Consider the following 24,843-nt stretch of genomic DNA (forward strand, 5'->3'; position numbering starts at 1 on the left):
CGCTAGAGAGTCAGTACATTTGTGCCAGGGAGGAAGCAGCGTGGGAGGGATTAGCCTGATGGAAGCAGTTCCCAGAACTGCACAGTAAATAGTGAAAATACACCTTGGGTGTATTTGTAAGTATGACTCACGGTACCAACAGAATCATTCCAGATCACTCAGACTGATGGAGAAATGTCACTTGTTACTCAATAAGTGTCTATTCACCCCTCCTACAGGCACTACCACAGGCTCTGAGGATACAGTCGGCAAGACAGACAAGGTCCCTCATTCACCGAGCTGACTTTCTGGGGCAGGGGGGAGAGGGGAGAGGCAATGAATAAGCAAACAAGACAACTAGATAAATCCTATGGAGGAAAGACTACAAGGTGGTATGTTACAGGTTACAGGGGCTGGGGAGGGCATTCTTCTGAGATCTCATGTGTGCTGACATCTGAAGGATGAGACAAAGCAAACAGTTGGAAAGATGGAGGAGGGACTTCCACGAGAAGGAACAGTGAGGTTCTGAGGTGAGAAAGAGCAGGACGCTGGAGGAATGAAAAGGAGGCCAATGTGGTCAAGGTCTTTGTATTGGGATGTGGGTTTCCTTATTTACATCGGACTTGAGCCAGTGTCAACATTAGTCTTCATTTTCTAAGCCCTCTGATAAAGCAGCAGGGAAAGAGCCTAGAAAAAGGGACCAGAAGGCTGACCCAGGGTTAAAAATAATATGGGGCGCCTGGGTAGCTCAGTTGGTTAAGTGCCCAACTTCAGCTCGTGTCATGATCTTGTGGTTCATAGGTTCAAGCCCTGCATCGGGCTCTGTATTGACAGCTCAGAGCCTGAAACTTGCTTTGGATGCAGTGTCCCCCTCTCTCTCTACCCCTCCCCCGCTCAAGAGAAGTGTGTTTTTGCATCCCTAAGCAGCACAGGTGAAAGCAATTGTTTCCAGAGGCCTTCAGATTCCTTATCCATCTGTGTGAGTTTTCTTAGTAAAAATCTCTCTGGATTGCAGTTTCTTCCCTCATAAATTAATAGAATGAATCAGACCATTTCTGGGACTGCTTGTTTGGTTCTGACATTCCAGAATGAAGACCAGTGCCTAGGCTGGCAAGTCCCTAAATTTTTCGAGTAGAATTTGTAACTACTTCTTGGATAAGTTCCTTAATTCATTAAAAAGTGTTATTATCCCAAAGAACACTGAGCCAGGGAAGAGATGGAAAAACATCAGGCACCCTAAGTTTACTGGCTGATTTGCTGTTCTACCAAGAAATCACTAGCCGTGGCTTTAGGACATCAGGTTGAGGGAACTAACTGAGAAATCTTTACTTGCTTGGCTCCTTCGAGTTTTGAAAGAAGACAGACCCAATCTGTACCAAGCTTCCAATTCAAGATTGAAAACAACTACCTGAAGTGTCTGTTTGGAAGGTGAGCGATGGAGAGAGACCTCACTCCACATCATGGAGAGAGACAGAAGGCACTGGTTGGGGGAAGTGGTGATGAGCTCAGTGAGGGTTGCTGTATTTAAACTGCCCTTAGTAGGTCCAGTTGGCATCTGCATTTGAAGTCTGGGGAGAAGACCTGTCTTGAGAAACAGGAGGGCTTGGCGGCGTTCCCTCGGTTAAGGGTAGGAGGAAGTAAGAGGAAGAAGACTGAGCAAAGGAGAACAGAGGAGAGTCTGAGAGGTCGGGGAAGAGGAGCAGGACAAGATTACGGTTAGGAGCCACATCAGACAATCACAGTCCTTCAAAGCTGCTGCTTCTCCACACCGTGTGCAGAGCCTCCCTCCCAGGCCTCACACTCTGCCTGCGCATCTCGCCTACTCTGGTCTTCATTTACTAGTAGAGGCCAATGACCACGCGAATCTGTTTCCTCAACCCACTTCTAGCTCCTGAGCTCCAATGCTGCCTCCTAGATTTCTCCATATAAAATAATACAGGTTTGGGAGCGCCTGGGTGGCTCAGTGGGTTGAGTGCCCGACTCTGGCTCAGGTCATGATCTCAAGGTTCATGAGTTCGAACCCCACATCAGGCTCACTGCTGTCAGTGCAGAGCCCACTTCAGATCCTCTGTCCCCCCTTCCCTCTATCTGCCCCTCCCCCACTCACACTCTCTCAAAAATAAACATTTAAGACTAATAATACATGGGGCACTTGGGTTGGCTCAGTTAAGTGTCCAACTTCAGCTCAGGTCATGACCTCATGGTCCATGGGTTTGAGCCCTGGGTCGGGCTCTGTGCTGACAGCTCAGGGCCTGGTGCCTGCTTCAGGTCCTGTGTGTGTCTCTCTCTGCCCCCTGCCCCCAATCACACTCTGTCTCTGTCTCTCAAAAAGAAACAAACATTAAAAAAAAATTTTTTTAATAAAATAATACAGGTATCTTTCACGTACTCAAGTATTAAAGATTTACTTAAAATGTGTAAGACTGTTCTGTGTATCTGTGTATTCATTCCCAGAGTGAATAAGGCAGAGAAGAGTCTTGTCTTCAAGAAACTTGCACTCTGGTTCATTGTACCCCAAACTGAACTCACCATGCTCCCAAGCCCCCAACAGGCCCCTCCTCCACTGCCCCCATCTCAGGAAATGGCGCCTCCGTCCACCTAGCCACCCTGCCCAGAAACATGGAAGTCACTCCTCACATTCACCCAAGCCCTCAAGCTCATCGAATGCACCAAGATAGCCCTCAAACCCGCTCCAGCCTCCCCCTGGCCCCAGGCACCACAGCCTCTGTCTGGATACAGCAGCGCCTTCCTCTGCGGCCCTGCCCCTCTCCAGACCCTCCTTCCTGAAGCCTCTGATGCCGTTGCTCTCCAGCTTAAAGCCTTTTGGCAGACTCCCTGGGGCTCTTGGGCATGTAAGGGACACAATGCGCCCCCACTCAGCTTGCTGCGCATTGGACCTCCCCTGCTTTGCCCTCACAGGGGCACCCTCTACATTCCAGCCATCAGGACCCTTACTTTTCTCAACACACTGGGCTGCACTCACTTCCTGGCCTGAGCTCTCTGCCTGGAGCTGTCCCACCCTCCCCACACCCATTCCCAGGTATGGTTCCACTTACCCTGGCTTCTCAGCCTACATGTTTTTTTCCTCCAGGACACCTCGCGATACGAGGTAGGGATGAGGGGGCCCTTCCACGTAGGATCATGCTGTGTGCTTCCCGTGTCATGGCACTCAAACTAACTGGCCTCTGTTTTTCCTGGTGACCTTCAAACTCATGGCATTGACCTATGCGCTCATGACTTACATTTATATATCCCCAGCCCAAATCTATCTCTAGAATTCTCAAGTCATTGGTTGAACCCAACATCTCTACCTGGCTGTCCCACAGCCAGGATTCTTGTTGCAGCTGACAGGAAATTCAGTTTAAACTGTAAGCAGAGCAGGAATTTATTGACTCATATAACTGAACAGCCAAGGGACAGCTTTAGCTTCAGCACAGCCAAAAGGATGGTGTCTTTCTAAATTCCTGGGCTGTTTCCACCCCTAGGTGAATCAGTGGGTCTGCAGGCCTGCCATGCAGAGATCAGTGGGAGCCTGAACCGTGTACCTGACCTTAGTTGGAACTGGGGTGGGGTCCCACCCAAAGTACAGAACCAAGAGTTGGGGAGAGTGGGTCAGGTGGGGGAGACGGATGCTACAAATACAAGGCGCACACCCACTAAGGAACACGTATCTCAAACAAACATGTTTGAAACTGGACTCTACGGTCAACTCCAGAACAACACAGGAGTCAGGGCACCAATGTGCACACAATCAGAAACCCACATGTAACTTTTTAAAACAATGTTTATTTATTTATTTTGAGAGAAAGACAGAGAGTGCACGTGTGTGAGCTGGGGAGGAGCAGAGAGACAGAGGGAGAGAGAATCCCAGGCAGGCTTGGTGTAGCCAGCCCAATGTGAGCTCGATCCCATGAACTGCAAGATCATGAGCTGAGCCAAAATCAAGGGTCAGACGCTCAACTGACTGAGCCACCCAGGCACCTCTGAAAATCCACATAATTTTTGACTCCCCATAAACTTAATTACTAATAGCAAGAACCACAAGAGATTACTTTTTACTACAATACACAATCTACCAGCCAGGCAACTGTTCAGGTGGTGGTATTAGCATCACACAGTGTTTTGTGCAGATACTGGGACACTCAAAACATTTGGGCTCTCTGCAATGACAACAACGGGTGGCTACAAAATTATTACAGTAGCATATATACTACAATGAGTTCTATGACGTTTCATACTGCATTTTTACACTTTACATTTTACGCTTTACATTTCTCTTGGTGGTGCCACATACAGTCTGTAAGTGTGTGTAAGTTTTGATAAAATTCAACTTTTATAATAGATTTCTGTATACTTTATGCAGGAAGTAATAAAATAGACTAGTATTTACATATATTTTATGCACTTATGACATACCTCTTTCTTAACATTTTTGATATTTCGGCTATGCAGTTCATGAGTTTTTTCAAATTGTTACAAATCTCTAAAAAAAATTTCCAATATATTTACTGAAAAAGATTCACATGTAAGTGGACCCCGCCCAGTTCAAACCTGTGTTGTTCAAGGCTCAACTCTACATCTTTCTCCCGGAACCTGCTCTTGTTTCATTCCTGGTTTCAGTGAGTTATACCACCATCACCCAGCTGTCCAAACGAGGCACCTGGAGATAATCCTAGGCGTCTCATGCTCACAACCACATCCAGTCATCACATCTTGGGTTTTACTTCTGGCACATGCATCTCCTCCTCTCCACCCTTGTTGCCTTCTTTCAGACTTTCTTGTAACTGATTCATTTAACCATCTCCCCATTCTTTCTAAAAAAACTGCTGACTGATGACCAAAGAACCACAAATGTCCAAGGGTAATGGATAACTCTAGGGGAGCCCCCATCAGTGAAATCATGTGTTCGCTAAGAACGTATTTGTGGTTGTTCCGAAACCTGTTTATATCAGTTGTACTTATTCTTTATAACCTGAAATTTAATTAGTCTATAAACGAATAAAATATGGGTATAGATAGTTGTTTTATGAAAGTCAAATTGAATTCTTTTCAAAGACTTGATTAGGGAATTTCACTGAAGATCACTGTAGTTGATGTAGTTGTATTTGAGACAACCATGAACAAATGAGGAAGAAACTGGTAAAAATCTAGAAGCATCTTTCACTCAGATTGCCCCATAAGTATCTTTAAATTTTCCATTAAAAAAAAACTAAAAATCATTATGAATATGATTTACACTAGAAAGATAACATAGCAAAATCCTGGTAAACGTACTTTTTTTTTAATGTTTATTTATTTTTGAGAGAGACAGAGACAGAATGCGAGTGGGTTGAGGCAGAGAGGAAGGGAGGCACAGAATCTGAAGCAGGCTCCAGGTTCTGAGCTGTCAGCACAGAGCCGACGCGGGGCTTGAACTCACAAGCTATGAGATCATGACCTGAGCTGAAGTCAGACGCTCAACCCATGGAGCCAACCAGGTGCCCCCATACATGTTTTAAGTAAATGTTTGAAATATTGTTACTTTTATAAATACCCATTTGAACTGATTTCTTTTTTCTTTTTCTTAATTTTTTTTTTAATGTTTATTTTTGAGAGAGAGAGGGAGGGGAGGGAGGGGCAGAGAGAAAGGGAGACACAGAATCCAAAGCAGGCTCCAGGCTCTGAGCTGTCAGCACAGAGCCCGATGCAGGGCTCGAACTCACGAACTGTGAGATCATGACCGAAGCTGAAGTCGGACGCTTAACCTACTGAGCCACCCAGGCACCCCTGAACTGATTTCTTTTAATTAATCAGCTAATTACTGGTCCCTCTCCTTTGGAAAAGATAGCCTCTACTATTTTGCAATAAGCTCTCTTACTCTTCTCCCTGTCCCCAGTTTGACCTCTTCCACTCCTTTCTCCACCCTGTGATCAAAGAGGTTTTAAAGGCAGACTTGATGGGGTCACTCCCGTGGTAGAACAGCATTGGTTCCTCTCAACATGCAGGATAGAAACCAGACTTGTCCTGGGGCACTCAAGAGTCATCGCGGTCTGGTCACTGCCTGCCCTCCAGTCTCGCGAAGCTTTATGCCTCTATGCCTTCATAACTTCTTCTTGCTGCCCTGCAGGCCCACTGTCCCCTTTCCACCTCTTCCTGCTCATCCTCTAGAGCAGCACAAGTGTCATCCGCCTTGAGAAGTCTTCCCTACACCCACCTGCAGCCAAGACTGGTTTCAATGTTCTTATTCTATGTTGTCACAGCACTCTTGTTTACCTCTCTCTAATAAGCACTTACCACTCTATTGCAATGGTGCTTTTACTTGTCTGTCTTCCCAGACTTGCCTGAGAACTCAAGAACAAGAACCTTGTTAAATGCACCCTGACATCACTAGTACTTAATGTGGTGCCCAGCATTTACAGTAGCCCTCTTTATCCACGGTTTCAGTTACCTGCGGTCCAGAAGCACATGATCCTCCTTCTGACACACCACCAGAAGGTCAATGGCAGCCCAACACTATGTCACAAGGCCTGCATCATTCACCTCACTGCATCTCCTCATGCAGGCATTTTATCATCTCACATCATCACACGAAAGGCGAGGACAGTATAAGAAGATATTTTGAGAGATTACATTCACATAATTTTTATTACTGTATATTATTGCAACCTTCCTATTTTATTATTGTTGTTAATATCTTACTGTGCCTTGTTTATAAGTTTAGCCTTATCAAAGATACGTATGCTTGGAAAAAACATAGTATATATAGGGTTTGGTACTACCCCTTGGGGTCTTGGAACATATCCCTCACAGATAAGAGGGGACTACTGTAGTAGATCGGGAAAAAAAAATAGATAACGCTATAAAATCAGATTTGGTGTGCTTTATCAGTCAGGGTCCCCATAGAAAACACAGGCACACTCAAAGGGTCACTAAAGAAAGTTTAATAAACTATCACAGAGGTGTGGGCAGGGATAAGAGAGGCAACGATGGATAGCAAAGCACCAGAACTAGCAAAGTTAAGAAGCTGTTTCCACCACCAGGCCTGACTGGGAAAGGCAAGGGAGCAGTCACTGGAAGCCAGCAAGAGCCACAGGTAAGAGAGAGGGGTCCCTCCCAGATGTTGTGGCCTTAGGTACAGAAATGCATCCACTGTCAGAGTACACGAAGCAGGAAGGAGCCAAGGGAATAAACATCAATTTCTTTCTCTTCCCACCTTCTGATCTCCTGCCAGTGTCTTCCATAGGACAACCCAGGCTGAAGACTAAGCAGGACAGAGAAGCATAGAAAGTGAATCTGGAAGGACAGGGAGGATATCCGATACATTGTAGAGTGGGGACATCAGTATTTCCCTACCACATGGCCATTCCTGCCGCAGAAAGAGGCAGAGGATAAAGTGCCACCACTAATGCACATAGATGATTTTTTTTTGGAAATTTTCTTAATTTATTGAATTCTTTTTTATTTTATATTGTGTTTAAATATATATAACATGAAATTAACATTTTAACCATTTTTAAATACACAGTTCAGAAGCATTAAGTACATTTTTCACATTGTTGAATGTGAATTCACCATCCATCTCCAAAACATTTTCATCTTCCTCAACTGAAACTCTGTACACATTAAATATTATCTCCTCATTCCCTGCTTCTCTCATTCCTGGAAACCAACATTCTACTTTTTATATCTATGAACTGACTACTGCAGATACCTCATATAAGCAAAATCATACAATATTTGTCCTTTTTATAACTGGCCTATTTTACTTAGCATAATGTCCTCAAGATTCATCCATATTGTGGGATATGTCAGAAGTTCCTTCCTTTTTAAGGCTAAATAATATTCCATTGTATGTGTATACCTCATTTTGTATATCCATTCATCCATCAACGGACACTTAGAATGTTTCCACCTTTTGGATATTGTGAATAGTGCTGTTATGAACATGGATATACAAATATCTGCTCAAGCCCGTTTTCAATTCCTTTGGATACATATCCGGAAGTAGAATTGCTGTATTTTTTTTGGAACCATCATACTTTTTTCCATAGCAGCTACACCATTTTACATGCTCACCAGCAATGCTCCAAGGTTCCTATTTCTCTACATGCTCACCAACACTTGTTATTTTTCTGTTTTGGGCATGAAGTGGTATTTCATTATTTTGATCTGCATTTCCCCAATAGTTATTGATGTTGAGCATCTTTTCATGTAATTCTTGGCCATGTATATATCTTCATTGGAAAAATATATCTGGGTCCTTTACCCATTTTTTTCCAGCTTTATTGAGGTATAATTAATATAGAAAAACTGTATATGGTTTATGTATATAATTTGGTGACTTTGCCCAGTTTTTAATCAGATAATTTTATTGTTATTGAGTTGAATTTGTAAATAATAATCCCTTATCAAATTCATGATTTGCAAAATTGCTCACATTTTGTGGGTTGCCTTTTCACTCTATCGATAATGTCCTTTGATGTACAAAAGTTTTTAATTTTGATGAAGTCCAGTTTCTTTATTTTTTCTTTTATTGCCTGTGATTTTGCTGTCATATCCAAGAAATCATTGCCAAATTCAATGTTCTTCTTTTTTAATTTTAAAGTTTATATATTTTTGAGAGACAGAGAGAATGAGTGAGGGAGGGACAGAGAGAGAGGGAAAGAGAGTATCCCAAGCAGGCTCTGCGCTGTCAGCCGGGAGACCAATGTGGGGCTCGAACTCACAAACCATAAGATCATGACCTGAACTGAAATCAAGAGCTGGACACTTAACCGACTGAGCCACCCAGGCACCCCAAAGTTGATTCTTTTTTTAATGAAAAGAAAAAAAGAAAAAAATTCAGCCCAAAGCCATTCCTTTTGATAAAGATCTGGACCATGATGCTAGGACTTCTGTCAAGATTGAAGATGGAGCAGATACAGCAAGACCTACTGCAGACAATGCTAGATAAAATGGAAGCTATTCCCTGCAGAAGTTCAAATATTTGGTCAACCAAAAGGCAGAAAGAGCAATATCCAGATGCCAAAAGCAAAAAGGGAACTCAGAGCTGTAACAGTACCCCAGAGTGGAGGCCATGTGACCCAGAGCTGCAGTGGAGAACAGGAAGTGAGCCCTTACCTGAAGGAGACAACTACTAAAAAGTTGCACTGTCCCTGATAGAGACCAGAAAACTCATCCTACCATCCTAGACAGAGCTCAGAATAAGCTCCAGGGTCTGGGGAACAAAGTCATCAGAGAAATCAGAGTCCCACACCTGTGCTTCCTGAAGCTATAGGGCTCTCACACACACTGCTCCCTAGTACCAAATCCCTAGGCTAAGAAGTTATCTAAAAAGTGCTCTGGGGCAGTAAGAAACACAAAAGTCAAATGCAAACCACTGCGTGAAGACAACCCAACCACTTGGAGGATTTCTACAGAAGACAAATCCTGCTCAAATGGGCTCACAGACAAACATTATATTGCCCATGAGGGACAACCATCAGTTTATCCAAGAGGAGAGACTTTGCACCCAAGAAATGAGAGAGACAGAGAGTGAGCAAGCTGGACAGGACTTTAACATGAGGATGTTTAAAATGTTTATAAAAATAAAGCAAAAAATTGCACACATAAAACAAGAATACACGAAGAAAAAAAGAACCAAAGAGAGCTTCTATAAATGAAATATATAGTCATGCAAATATATAAAGATGGTGAAGCTGGGCGTCCCACCAACAATTCATGGCCCAGCTCCAGTGTTGGGGGAGAGGCTCTTTCCCCGCCCACTGCACCTCAAGAAGACTTCAGTGCCTCACCGCCCCACCCACCTCACAACGACCCTATTGTACTGTCCACCAAGCGAACCGGTGAGAGAGATACTGGGAATTCAGGCAGAAAGACAGCGGGCAGGGACCACACCTGTGCTGGGACAGTGATAATTCATGCTTTGTTTCTCTGCCCTCTCTAATCCACTAAATCTCCCCAAGTCACCGTGAAGAAAGCATTGCTGCACGACTGCAGCCAAGAAAGAAAACCCTGGATGAAAAGACAAGTCTGCACTGGCTGGGAACTAGTTTCTGTGATCCCGGCCCCGGTGAACAGAGGCTGTGAGAGCAGAGAGAAGCAACGGTAATCCTGAACCCAAGCCCTACCTCTCTCAGCTAAGAACTTTCCCAAAGAGAAATGCTCCGGTTACCAGATTCGTATTTTATGCCCACAGCAACTGAGTGTCAACACTGTCGTTACCCATGATCTGTGGAGTCATCACGGCTCCTGGAAGGAACGCAAAACAAAGACAATGACACAGGAACGTTGCAAGTCCAGTCCATAAAGAGATTAACTTCTGGAAGAGGAAGAAAACCAAATATGCAAGTCAGGGAGGGTGTAAATTAATAACCAGGCAGCAGGGACTGCTTCATCAATGCTAGTTCCCCTGCTCCCCATTTTCTCACCACTAAACCTCCTCAAGCCGCTTACAATCTGCTCTCTCCTCCCCATGCCTCAAATTGCTTTCCCCCAGGGCCAGACAAGTCCTTACTGTATTAGCAAATCCAGTAGCCAGTGTTCTAACTCTGCAGTCCTCAACTTGCAGCACTGTGGGACACTGGCGACTGCTCCAATGTCAACAGAAGCCAGACCCTCCCTGGATCCTCACTGCACCACACAGTCTTCCCCAGGTCCAAGAACGCGCGGAGTCTGGTCTTGGACACCACACACCAGTTGTGTGATCTTCAGTAAGTTCTCCAAGTCTCTCCTTCTTTAGCAATAAAGTAGAGATGACAGCACCTACCCTACCTCCCGACAGGGTGGTTGTAAAACTGGAGGGAAATAATGAGCGTGAAAGTGTGTTTAAAAGGGAATGCTAGGCACAAATGATTGTTTTTACCTCCTGTCCCATTTTTCTCTTTATCACGGAAAAGATCCACAAAAATAGAACAGTATAATCTGACTCCTGGGTGCTGTCCTGTTTAATTTATAGCCCTATAAGCTGCCACCCCAATGCTGGATTGTTCTTAAGTAAATCACAGACAACGTATTTTATCCATAAATATTTCAATATAGATCTCTAAAGGACAAGGACTCTTTTATTATTAAAATATAATTGAGATGTACCTAAAAAATTAGTAAGAATTCCATAGTATCCAATGTTCAAATGTCCCCCAATTATCTCATAAAGGTATCTTTTTAGTTTGCACAAATTAGAATAAAATAAGGTCCCCTTAGTGCAACTGATTGATCTGTATCTTACAGCTCTTTTAATCTGTAGTCTCTCTCTCTCCCTTTTCCTCCCTGTCCCTTGTTATTTTTTTATCGAAGAAGCAAGATCATTTGTCTTGTAGGATCCTCATAGTCTTTTTCTAATATATTTCTGTGATCATATGTTTTTTTAATGTTTACTTATTTTTGAGAGAGAGAGAGAGAGAGAGACACAGAGCATGAGCGGGGGAGGGGCAGAGAGGGAGACACAGAATCTGAGGCAGGCTCCAGGCTCTGAGCTGTCAGCACAGAGCCAGACACAGGGCTTGAACTCACAAACCCCGAGATCATGACCTGAGTCGAAGTCTGATGCTCAACCGACTGAGCCACCCAGGTATCCCTTGCTGTGTTCGTATTTAACGTGTTCCTCTTTTCCTATACTTTCTAAGAATTGGAGTCAGATCTGAAGCTTGATCAGACTCGGGTTTGAATTTTTTGGTAAGAATACTTTAGAGCTGATGTGTCTTTCTTCAGGATACACATAACATGTTTGCTTTTCCTTTTGTGAGGTCATTGATGTTCACTGATGCTCATTATCCCAATCCGTTATTTCATTAGTTGCAAAACCAAAATAATTTTATTCTATTTTCTTCATTGTTAGTTATAATGCTTTTGTAAAGAGAAACTTTTTGGTTATGCTAAAGAACAGTTTACACAGGAAAAGTAGGGCAAATCTTGATTCTTTCCCTTTATTTACTAGTTTTCAAAGTAACCATTGGTTCCCAACTGTGATATTGTGATTTATAATGAGAAATATATATTTGGTCTTTGTCTCCATTTCTGGCACAGAGTTCCTAAAACTCTTGGGACTAGTCCTTTGTTATGTTAATGAGGCGACTTTTGGAAAGACCCTGAGGTTGGGGCTGGTTACCAGGGGAACAAACCGCGTGATCAACAATTGGAATTTTTCATCCAAATCCCTGACCTCCAGAGATGGACAGGGGCTAGAGATGTTCAGTCACCAAAGGCCAACAGTTTAATCAGTCCTGCCTCTGTAATGAAGCCTCCACAAAACCCCAGAAAGACAGGGTTCAGAGAGCTTCTGGGTTGCTGAACACGTACAGATTAGGGGAGAGTGGCACTCCCAGAGGGCGTGGAAGCTCCACGCCTCTTCCCACATACTTTACTGAATACATCCCTGCCATCTAGCTGTTCTTGATTTATATCGTTTTATAATAAACCAGTAATCTAGTGAATAAAATGTTTCTCTGAGTTTTGTGAGCCACTCTACACTCTAGAGAATTAATCAAACATGGGGAGGGGGCTGTTGGAACTTCCAATCTATAGCCGGTTGGTCAGAAGCGCAGGCGCACCCTGGACTGTCAACTGGCTTTGAAGTTGGGGTTGGGCAGTCTTGTAGGACTGAGCCATTAATCTGTGGGGTCCCATGCCACCTCCAGGGAGGCAGGGTTAGAATTCAATTAAATTGTAGGACACTCAGCTGGTGTCAGAGAATTCCTCGGTGGTATGGGAGAAAAAACCCACACACTAGTTGGGTGTGTGGCATCAGCATCAGAATCACTGATCAGAATCAGAATCAGCATCAGAATCACTACCTAGCATTCTCTAAAAGTGAGCAATGAAACCACTTTGTTTAGTTTCATTGTTACTCGTGGATTTAGGCATATTTAATGTGTTTCGGTTATGTTCTTGGTGCTCATATCATCCCATGTTTGGCCAATGGAAGCTCTGCTGAGTTGGGTCCTAAACCCTTCTGACAAGACCCCGGTAGTCTTTGGTAACTTCCATGCTTTCTGGTAGATGTTCCTGGCTCACCTGGTACATTTCCTGCACCAGAGCTTTCTTCAGGGACCCCTTTTTCATTTTAGCAACCGCTCTCATTCTTTGTTTCCTTCACCAGCTCTTCTCCCTGTGCTTTAACTATGGTCATTGCCAGACTCAGTCTTTGACCACCTCCCAGCGGAAGTCTAACCAGTCATGCTTCAACTAGAGCTCCATGCTGGTCTCTATTTCTACATTCCCAGCAAGAATAAGCTCTTCAACCTGGTTTGAAGGCCTTCCACTGCCTCTGTACCTTTGATATTCCTCCCTTCACACGGAACTCAATTTGACATAATTCAACTTCAATTTATTGAGTGTCTTCTAATGTCCTAGGTGTTGTACCCTTACTGTTGATATTGGTAGTAACACTGGTAATAGTTAATAACTTATGGAGTACTTATTACATGCCATACACCACCTAAGAGTTTCAAATACATTATCTATTGTATTCCTTTAATAATCCTGTAATATAAGCTCAATTATTAACACCTATCTTACAGAGACAGAAACTAAGTCACAGAGAAAATCAGAACTGTTTCCAGGTCTCAAAGCAAATAGGGGAGAGACAAGGTCAGGTTGGCCTGACTCAAGGTGGTGGTTAATATTATGTGTCAACTTAACTGGGCAAAGGGATGCCCAGAGAGCTGGTAATACATGATTTCTGGGTGTCTGTGAGTATATTCCCAGAAGAGATTAGCATTTGAATTGATTGAATGAGTAAAGCAAATGATCCTCCCCAATGTGGGGTGGGAATCATCCAGTCTGTCGAGATCCTGAATAGAACAAAAAGGCAGAGGAGGGGTGAATCTATCCTGAGCCGAAACCGCCATCTTCTCCTGCCCTCGGACATCGACGTCTGCTTCTTGAGCTTTCGGACTCAGACCAGGGCTTATATCATCAGCCCTCCAGATTCTCAGGCCTTTGGGTTTGGCCTGAATTATACCCTGGCATTCCTAGTTCCCCAGCTAGCGGACAGCAGGTGGTGGGACTGCTCACCTCCATTACCTCGTGAGCCGATTCCTACAATAAACCTATTCTGTTTCTCGGGAGAACCCCAAATCCGATCTTGACCACTACACCATCCATCATTTCTCACCTCTCTGTTTGGCCAAATCTCACATATTCTACAGACTCTACCTCAGGCCTCATGTCTTCCAAAAGCCCCTGCACCCGCTCTGAGCAGCATGGCTCTCCCTCTCCTCAAACTCCTGCACCACCAAGAAGCACTTCACAACACGCTGCCACACATCTTTGTTTCACTCCAGCTGCGGATTTAGATTCCCTGGGCCCGGGGTGCAGCCTGAGGTTCTGCATTTCTAACAAGCTCCCTGCTGCTGGTCCATGGACCGCACTTTATGTAGCCAGGATTTAGTAGACATGTCCATATACCTTAATCAAGTATATTTACCAAAATATGATTAATGGTTACCTCTGGTTGGTCCTCTTTTTCTTTATATTTCTGTATTTTCCTTTTTTTTCTATCAATGGTTACAGTTCACTTTTATAATCCAAAAAACATAGTGTTAAACTTTCAATATTCTTTACAGTATTCAAAGTAAAGTTCAAGTTTCTTCTCTCAGCACTGGAGGCTGTTTGTGATCTGGCTCTTCAAGGATTCCATATCCTGATCTCCAGCAACCTCCAAACACACACCACACACAACCACCAAACCTTCCAAATCATCTGTTATTTCTATTATAGATGCCTCTTCCTTACTCCCTCATTCCCCAACCTTCCTCACCTGGACAGCTCAGACTCGTCCTTCAGATGAGCCTGAAGGGCTCCCTCTGCAAGAAGCCTCCCCTAACTCCCCTCTGCTCTCTGCTCTGCACTCCAGCAATGACCAGGGGCACCTGGCCATGACGTCTTTCACCTTTCCATGCGGTTTTGTCTGCCTGTCCTGCTAGACCGGGATTCCCAAAGGCAGAGACACTGGATCCACAGTATTTAGATAGTGTTGGGCATAAAATTGATGTTCAGTAAGTATCTGAATGAATATACCAAGTGATCTATAAAATGGGTTTCCCAAATATTGGTTATTGTTATCCTCACTTTGAAGATAAAGAAACAGCTTCAGAGAGGTTAAGTGACTTGCCATAGGTCTCAAAGCTAATAAATGGGAAAACCTGAATTCAAACCTTGATATTCTGATCTGCTTTCTACTTCACCACAGCTGCCACCATTAAATACTAACAAGGAAAAACAGGTATCATGAGTTGGGTCAAGTTGATGGACAGCTGTCTCACACTGGAAGATTTTCTGTCATTCATAGACCTTGATGACACATGTGGCTAATGCATCTACTGTTAACTTTTAAGAACAAATGGACGGGGCACCTGGGGGGGCTCTGTCAATTGAGGTCTGACTTTGGGCCAGGTCACGATCTTGCAGTTCATAAGTTCAAGCCCCATGTTGGGCTCTGTGCTGACAGCTCAGAGCCTGGAGCCTGCTTCGGATTCTGTGTGTCCCTCTTTTTCTGCCCCTCTCCCGCTCTGTCTCTCTCTCAAAAATAAATAAACATTTTTAAAAATTAAAAAAAAAACTAGATGAAGCTGAGAAGCATGAATGTGTTTTAAAACATGAAGGGCTTTAACTCTTTTATGTGCTAGGAGACAGAATTTTTTTTTTTAAGTTTGTGTATTTATTTGAGAGAGAGAAAGAACATGTGCATGCAAGCAGGGGAGGAGCAGAGAGAGAGAGTGAGAGAGAGAATCCCAAGCAGGCTCCATGCTGTCAGCACAGAGCCCAATGCAGGGCTCCAACTCACGAATCATGAGATCATGACCTGAGCTGAAACCAAGACCCAGGAGCCCCTAGGTGACAGATTTTAAATTACATTTTTCACAGAGAGGAACTGGGCATGCTCAGCTGAGATGGGCTACAGGGGCTTTCCCATCGACCCCTTCTCAGATGCCCTGGCAGGGTTCGTAAGCAAAGGGCACGAAGCTCCAAGCCAGGGCCCCTGTCCTCGGCAGCCCGTGCTGACCCGATTTACACTCCCTGCCAACATCCACCGTGTTCTGCTAAGAACACACAATACATCAGGACAAATCTCTGTCCCCAAGGATCCTACAGGCACTGAGGGAGACAGGTGCACAGGCAATTTCTACACCCTGGGATGAGGGCCATGAAGTGCTAAGGGAGGCCTGAGGACCAGCACCCAACCCTAGGCTGGGGGGATTCAGGGAGGCTTTATGGTGGAAATGACATCCGACCAGAACCTTGAGGGTACCCAGTTCTGTAATCAGCCAATAAGGCCACCTTCTTATCGCTCCTCACTTCTTTCCATCACGCCTGTGTCCTCACCCACAGCACCAATTCCTCCACACAAGGAACATGTCCCCTTCATCCCTGCATTCCCAGAAGCACCTGGCCCAGCAGCTGTGTCCTGCTTTCCAAATCCCAGTCTGAAGCTCCCATCAATAGATGTCTGAGCCTGGCCAGGAAAATCTCTGTGGGCACCGGGCATCCTGCCACGACCCCAGCCTGACCACGAGCCTGTGCAGGAAGCCATGGGGCCTTGTCCAGGGAAGCGTTCTCTGTACAGCGACAACTGGGAGAGCCTGCATCTACACACTCTCCCAGGTCACCATACCAGGGGTGGATCTGACGATTTGGGACTAATCACAAAGCAGGTCGTTTCCACCTGGAATCCCACCAGCAGCTTGTTCAGCACCCTCCTTCCCAAACCAGTGTCTCTTCCTTGCATTTGGCAGGCACCTCAATGACACAGGTGCCGGGCTGGAAAATTCCAGTGGTTGGGCTCCTTCCTCTCCCTTGGGCCCCCAGCTCAGTAGTGGCAGCCCCACAGATTGTTCCTGAAGATTTTTCTCAAATCTGTGTCCTCCTGGCCACTATCACAGCTGTCATTCCAATTCAGGCCTGCATCATCCCCGCCGTCATCTCCTAGCTCCTGTTCTCCTGCGCCTCCAGTTGGTGACTCCACCTTCTGTGATTAAATTATGTCTGCAATTTAAATCTTTAGCCTGGAGTTCAATCTTGAGAAACTTGCTGTTTCTGCAAATGCATCCTGATGTTTGACCCTGTGATTCTATTCCTCTTACTCCCTCTGGATCACCCTCCTCTCCATGCCCGTTCCACATGCCCCATCAATGCCTGTCAGATGGGACAGCACCCAACCCTCAAGGCTCACTTCAAACTCTGTGTCTCCCATGAAGTTATTCCTAAGGGTCCTAGCCAAAAGGGAGCCTACTGTTCTGAATCCCACTGGTCTTACTGTCTACACTTGTGCAACACTGGCCACACACACGACTTCCATCAGGTCTACTTGTGAACACTGCTTATGTTCCTGCCTAGATTCTGGTTACATCCCAAAGCAGCTGTGGTTGATCACCGAGAGGGGTGGTGGCAAGACAGAGGCTTTGAGACTAGTCTTGTGTGGGTTCTGATGGGGCCACAATATGCCTGTAGGTAAGTACATCATACGGGGTGTCTTGTGACACTAGAGATCATCTATGCAAACCTCGAGAACTTACCATGACCACAACATTAATCAGTCTAAAATACTTCTTGAGGTGACTACACAGAACAAATAAGTCAGAGTATTGTAGACTATAAAATTATGTTAATTTTTAATATGCAAAACTTGGATTACATTTCTGTTCTTACAATATGATCCATATAGACCTCAAAGATGCCCCCACTGATTACCAGCAAGCACATTCTCCAATAACTAGGCACTCTGGACTTGAAAATGTCTTGCTCAAAACCATGAGAATGAATTTACTTAGGGGCACCTGGGTGGCTCAGTCTGTTAAGTGTCCAACTTCGACTCAGGTCATGATCTCTGCAGATTGTGAGTTCGAGCTCCACATTGGGCTCTCTGCTGTCCCTGTCAGCATGGAGGCCACTTCAGATCCTCTGTTCCCCTGTCCCTGCCTCTCCCCAACTTGTGCTCTCCCCAAAATAAATAAATACTAGGAAAAAAAATGAATTTACATAAAAGCCAACCAATAAAACTGGTTGAATTCTATGCCCTAATTGGGTTCTGATCCATATGGCACCAAGCACTACTTTAACCTAAATCTCTATTTTCATTTTTTGTTTTGCTGGTTTCTTGCACCTTGTACATGGAAGATTACTGTTCCCACTGCCCAAGCCCTGAGAAACGCTACCAAAGGCATGAGCAAATAGGGGAGGGCGCCAACCTATATCACAGCCTCCATGTCAAGCCAAATGGGGAAAACTTCCCAGCTCCATATTCACTCCACGGCTTCCTGTCCCTTTTCTACCAGAGCCACACAGGAAAAAGCCAACACCACAGCAGAGCTACTCACTCCACAGCCACCAGAGGGTCCCACAGCACTAGCTAGGAAGCAAGGACACACCCTCTCCCTGTGCAAATCCAGGAGGGCTCGTCACAGCAACCTCCCCTTGCTTCCAGGCTGGAATCGGATTGCCAGGAAACCCCAGGGCTAGCTGCCGGCTGACTGACGCTGTTGAGGCTTCAGCTCTTACCAAGCAGCCAGCTTTTCACAAAGAGTCGGAGTCCCCAGGGCTCCATGGGCCTGAGCCCTCCCCAGCCACATTCCTTCTTGCATCACCAAAGAACACAGTACCTGTGGCTTAAACAGCATTTTTCAGACAGCCCCCAGAATTGCTGCCTGAAGTACCACTTGCTGTCAAGTGTTAATAAAGGAAAAGGAACAGCATGTCTGACAGGCAGGTTACAGCCCATGAGAAACAGGTCCTATCTTGCCCCCAACACCAAGCATTCTTGGGGTTCAGACAAGCTGGTGTTCTATTACTTAACTCAAAGTATGAGGTCTTTCTTTCTTCCTTCTTGCAAGAGACCAGGGAAATCAGGGATCCTCATGATGAGAAAAAGGGAAAGGAAGGCTAAAATGCCCAGGTTTTTCTCTGGCAGCTACCTCAATCCATAATACAAGCAGTCACAAACTTATAACAGATGCTCATTCAGGTTTTGATTGTCTCTTTTGGGGTATTTACAAAGAGGCTGGAATATTCAGACAAATATGTTTTTTTAATGTTTATTTATTTTTGAGAGAGAAAAAGAGAGAGAGAGACATAGCATGAGTGAGGAGGAGCAGAAAGAGAGGGAGACACAGAATCCGAAGCAGGCTCCAGGCTCCAAGCTGTCAGCACAGAGCCTGACGTGGGGCTCGAACTCACTAACTGTGAGATCATGACCTGAGCTGAAGTCAGAAGCTCAACCGACTGAGCCACCCAGGCGCCCCTTGGGACTATGCAGGAAAATATTTTTAAATAATTATGACCTTAAGGGCTTGGTTCCTCCCTTCAGGATGACTGCACATAAATCATCTCATATAATTCCCATAATAATCACCCCGCAGGATAGGGATTGGAGGAATTTTATAGATGAGGAGACAGAAGGCATGGAGACTTACCTGCCCATGGCACAAAGCAATGCTGTAGCAGAGCCAGGATTCAACACGGGTCCATCTGGCTCCACCCCACCCTCCACTTAATAATAATTATAGTTAACAGAGTGTGGCACTTACTATGTGCCAGACACCCTGCTAAGCACTTACATGCTTTTTCTCATTTATATTCCAAACATCCCTAGGAGGCAGGTACGACGATCAAGTTCAAGTCCCTTTTCCAAATGAGAAAACTAAAATTTGAAACAGCTGGGTGACATGTGCCACATCACATGGTTAATGAGAGGCAAGGAAATTGGATTCACCCCAACCTTGTGCTCTTAACCACTATGTTGAGACACAGCCGACTGCATCTCCTACCTCATCTCCTGTCACTCTCCGCTCGGCTGCAGGCACCTTGCTGCAGGCACACTGATGGCTTTTCAATCCCACCCCCCACCCCCAACCCACCCCCCCCAAGCCCAAGCCCCTCCCTGCTTCCTAGCCTCTGCACCTGCTTTTCCCTCCACCAGGAAAGCTTCCCCCTAGTCCCTGCTGTATTTACAACCTTAGTTCCTTCTCTTCCTCTAAGTCTGGGTTTAAATGTCCTCTCTTCAGCACCTGGTGGCTCAGTGGGTTAAGCATCCGACTTTGGCTCAGGACATGATCTTGTGGTTATGGGTTCGAGCCCCGTGTCGGGCTCTGTGCTGACAGCTCAGAGCCTGGAGCCTGCTCCAGATTCTGTGTCTTCCTCTCTCTCTGCCCCTCCCCTGCTTGCACTCTGTGCTCTCTCTCTCTCAAAAATAAATAAAGATTAAAAATTTTTTTTAATGTCCCTTCTTCAGTGTACTCTTCTCTGACTTTTTACCTAAAACGTGTCCCCTTCAATTCTCTCATTCAGACCCTTGTTCTTCCCATCATGGCACTCATTACAATCTACAAAAATTGTACAATCTACAAAAATTTTTATTAGTTTAGTTTTCCCCTTCTATTTTATTTGTCTTCCCCCTAGAATGTAAGGCCTGGGAAATCTGTCTGTCTTGGTCACTGATATATCCCCATTACCCAGAACATGCCAGATATTAGAAGGTACTCAGTAAATATTTGCTAGATTATAATCATTAGAATTTGCAGCTCACCTATGGTTTCCAAACCAAAGCTAAGAGTTCTGCATTTAAAAGGTAGGAATGTTGGGGGGAGGGGGGGGACACTGGATGGCTCAGTTGGTTAAGCATCCAGCTCTTGGTTTCGCTCAGCTCATGATCTCACGAGTTCGTGAGTTCAAGCCCCGTGTTGGGCTCTGCACGGGCAGCGTGGAGCCTGCTTGGGCTTCTCTGTCAATCCCTCTCTCTGCCCCTCCCCCCTACACACTGTCTCTGTCTCTCTCAAAATAAATAAATAAACTTAAAACAAAAGAAGTAAAAGGAAGGAAGGCAAGCTATAGTCCTTCAGCTTTTGCTGCCCCAAGAGATAAATGAGCACAGTGAGCATAGCCTCTACGAAACCCTCCAGCACTCCAGAAGGAACACTCCTCAAAGGCATTTAACCACAAATCACACAGACCTTGAGCCATGGAAGGGCCCCGCTTGGCCTCCCCAGAGCTTCTGCTCCACAGAGGGAGGGACCACACAGAAGCTGGTTCTCCCGAGTAGAACCTGCTGCCTGCTGGGCAAGGCTGGGTGCCTTCACGGTCATGACCTGCCCAGAGCCTGGCAGCTAGTAAGTGGGACAGCCACTCACTCTCCTTTAAAATTCTTCAGTGGCTCTGTGTTACCTTCAGAAACACACTCCAGACTCCTCGGTAGAGTATCTCAGGCACCCCAGGAAAGGTACCTCCTCTCAGGACCAGGGCAATTCCTGGGATGGAGGTGCTACCTCACAATTCCACGCTCTGGCACATGCTTTTCCTTCCTTTCTGCCCCCACTCAATCTAATCCCTAGTTGTCCTTTAAGATTCCTGATAGGAATCCATCCTAAGAAAATAAATATGTGGGCAGAGATGTTTATTCAAAAGTAGTCCTACTGTATATCATTATTAAGTATGGCAGTAACAAAAACTGCTAACAACCTCAATGTTCAAAAAATATGGCAAAGGTTTAATAAACTATATTTCCCTTAAACTTAGGGTTACTAGTTGAGCCACACTTGGGGGTTTGCTGTTTTGTTTTGTTTTCTGGATCGCCAGCACTAGTCTTGACCAGGCAACTGTAAATCTGTGGTCTCCACCTGAAGTGCCATGGAGGACCGCTGCAACTCCTTGTGAGGGGCGCGAACTTGCGGTGCTAGAGGTAGCAGGGCAAGCCTTTCTCTGCTTCCAGGGGCTCTTCCAAGGGACCGTACCGCTCCAGCACACAGCCCTTTTGCCAGCGAGGAACCTGGTGAAGTTCGGTTTGATGGCATTTCCCAGGATGCCCCTCCCCTCGGGCTGGACTTTCATCCACTTCCACAGCAGGTGAGCATTGTCCCATTCACACAGATCTTGCAGAACTAATCGAGTGTGACATTATGGCCAGCAGAGAGCTGCCTGATCTCCACATTGCTCCCTGGCTGCTGCCTCCAAACTGGTTGCAAGGGAAGGCCAGGATCCGTAAACCGCATGCAGCAAGCATATCGGGCATGCAGGTCGACAAGCTGAGTATAGTTGACGTCTGTTTTGCCTCACCGCAAGGCCACACTGGTGACGATGCACAGGAAGCCCTGGTACTTGCCCAGGTGAACCGTGTGCCCACCGATGACCTCGTCTGAGAACTCCTACAGAGACTGAGCACAGAGTCAGTGGTCTGGGGACACGCACATGGTGCGGGGCGGGCTGGGCTTGGCCAGGGCCCCGCACAGCAGCGCCGGCTTCAGCAGGCAGCATGGGTGGCTGAGGTTCACATCCACAACCGCATCTTTCTGAGTCTGCTGCCAAATTACCAGCACTCGAAAGAACGCCATTCTATTTGTTAGGATTATGCTGTAACAAATAACCCCCAAATTTCAGAGTTTTTTTTCCTCACCCACATAAGTATTCCAGTGAAGGTGTGCCCGGCTAGCAGGTAGTTTTCCTCCACTCAGTGATTCAGGAACTCGGACCCCTTCCAGCTGTGATTCTTCCAACCCTAAAGCCTCAGAGTCTAGCAGATGGAATGAAAAAGTGTGGTAAAGTCGCCTCTTAACCAATTTGGTCTGCAAGTGACACACATCGCTGCCAGTCCCATTCAGTTGGTGACTAGTCAGAGTCCCACCTACGTGTAAGGGCTGCCAGGAACGTAATTCTCAGCTGATCGGCCACAGCCCAGCTGAACCTCTACACTCGGATGGGAAGAAAGCATCTTTCTGGCAGACAGGCTGCCCTCCACGCTACAGCTACAAACCCCAGAAGTTAAGTACCACTGGGTACCAGGTTTTGTTTCCACACGGAGAAGACGGACTACTGCCTGAGCAGTGGAACAATGCCCCCTGTCCCTAGCATTTAGTGCACTAGAACATACCAGAGGCCTGGTGGCTTAAACATGGCCTTCACTTTGCTCCAGGGACCACACTGCCTCAGGTTCCCATTCCTTGGATGGCTGTTAACCTAAAAATAAAAGGGCCAATTTTATTACCAGCAAAAATGGGTTTATTTGGGAACAGCAGAGAATTACAAACCAGGACAAGCAAACAGTAGGCAAGTCAGGAGAACAAAGGAGAGGACCACTCTTTTATAAAGGAAATTAGAAGTTCAGAAGGGCTGTTATAAACATCAAGTCCCTTGGAGTAAACTGGAGTTTGAAGCGTAGTGGCTTTTCGTTAGCTGAGTTGTGACAGTCTCTCACTGGCTGGGCTGTTGCTGGGGGAGGAAGAAAACCTTCCTCTCTCCTGCCTGGATGGTGAAGTGGTATCCACCTGCGGGTCCCTCTCCCTGTTCCATCTGCAATCGATGAATGCTAGGGCATGAACACTCCTCCTGCTGGCCTCCCTACTCCGTTTTCAACACGATATCCTTTTATTAATTTTCACATGCCCATTCTATCTGTTCTCTTCCCACAACTCCCCTTCCCCCTACGGCCCCACCATCCTTGCTGGGCAGCTCCAGCTCAGGCACTGCTGCCTGATCTGATTGGTTGTCACTAGTGACACAGAGTTGACTCCACTGTATGCATGTGGTTTACAAGGCACAAGTACGTTCTCAAGAAAGAACTGCCAGGGACCACTTCTTCTAGAAGGAGATTTATAGCCATGGTAGATATTTAGGATTTTACCAGTACAAAGTCACAAAAAACTGCACAAAGGCAGAGATAGCAGCCATCCTACTGACCATTTTCACCACTGTATCCTCAGCACTTAGCAGTGTTTCAGAAACCCAGGTTCTTCTGTCTTTGGAGCTGCAGCTACTAGGACCTGGGAGCCCTCAGAGTCTGGCACCAGCTGGAAGAAGAAGAGAATAAAGAAGCTACCGTGTAGTTGAATAGTTACTTGTTGAATGGGGAAAAAAGAATGAGTGAATAAATAAGCATGTTCTTGATAAATATTTAATGACAAAAGAGTAAAGTATTATGAGACAAAAATAGAAAATGTAATTCTATAATCATAGTGATCACAATTTAGAAATCTCACATCAAAAGCAAAAGTATATATATTTACTTTTTTTTTTTTTTTTTTTTTTTTTTTTTTACAGTCTTCAGCACTTCTTACCCCTTCACTAAATAAATACTATCCAGCCCACCAAAGGACTAAATAGCAGTTGTCACATGGCTGTTTGCCAGTTCAGGCTCATGTGTGACAATTCTTCAAGGAAAAGTGGATGTACTCCATTGGGGTAGAGAAGGCTTCTGAGTTCATTCTTCCTACTGCATTGCATCTGGAACTTTTTCTTTGCTGCCCACTTTTCTAGTGAGCAAGTTTTATATTTGGGGAAAGGTGAGAGAGACAGCCTGGATCCAACTCATTCTTTCTGAAATCACTTTAGGGATCAACTTCAAGAATAACCCTGGGTTCAAGTTTTAAAATCCAAATCCACCCCACTCACCGCAAATCCCCAACTTATATATAATAGATGTATAAAAAGACTAGAAAAAAAGACATAAAAAGTACTTATCTTTGGTTAATAGGTTTACAAATAATTGTATTTTCTTTTTCATACATTGCTATATTTTCTAAACCTTTTATAAGAATGTAACCTTTTTGCAATTAGATTTCAAAGTCACAATAAGTGTCTTTTTTTTTTTTTAGGTTTATTTCTTTTGAGAGAAAGAGTGCGCACACACATGTGCAAGCAAGGAGAGTGGCAGAGAGAGATGGCGAGAATCTCAAGCAGGCTCCGCACTCAATTTCACATGCCCTGAGCCAAAATCAAGAGTTGGACGCTTAACCGACTGAGCCACCCAGCTGCCCCAAGTCATTGTTATTTTTTAAAATTTTTTTTTAACGTTTATTCATTTTTTGATAGAGACAGAGCATATGTGGGGGAGGGGCAGAGAGAGAGGGAGACACTTCTGTGAAGCAGGCTCCAGGCTCTGAGCTGTCAGCACAGAGCCTGACTCGG

The 24,843-nt window shown here is 45.2% G+C and overlaps 1 pseudogene across 1 annotated transcript in view; it reads right to left on the reverse strand.

Annotated features, from left to right (window-relative positions):
• Window positions 1–21,412: 21,412 nt before the first annotated feature.
• LOC132671719 (phospholipid hydroperoxide glutathione peroxidase pseudogene) overlaps window positions 21,413–24,843 on the reverse strand; it is a 68,738-nt pseudogene continuing 65,307 nt past the window's right edge. The window contains exons 5-6 of the transcript XR_013557354.1: window positions 23,617–23,726; window positions 21,413–22,896 (exon numbers count right to left, since the gene is read on the reverse strand). The product of XR_013557354.1 is annotated as a phospholipid hydroperoxide glutathione peroxidase pseudogene (transcript). The remainder of the gene's footprint in view (window positions 22,897–23,616; window positions 23,727–24,843) is intronic.

The sequence above is a fragment of the Panthera onca genome, chromosome C1 (genome assembly GCF_046562875.1).
Source record: "Panthera onca isolate mPanOnc1 chromosome C1, mPanOnc1 haplotype 2, whole genome shotgun sequence".
In the NCBI taxonomy this organism is placed as follows: domain Eukaryota; kingdom Metazoa; phylum Chordata; class Mammalia; order Carnivora; family Felidae; genus Panthera; species Panthera onca.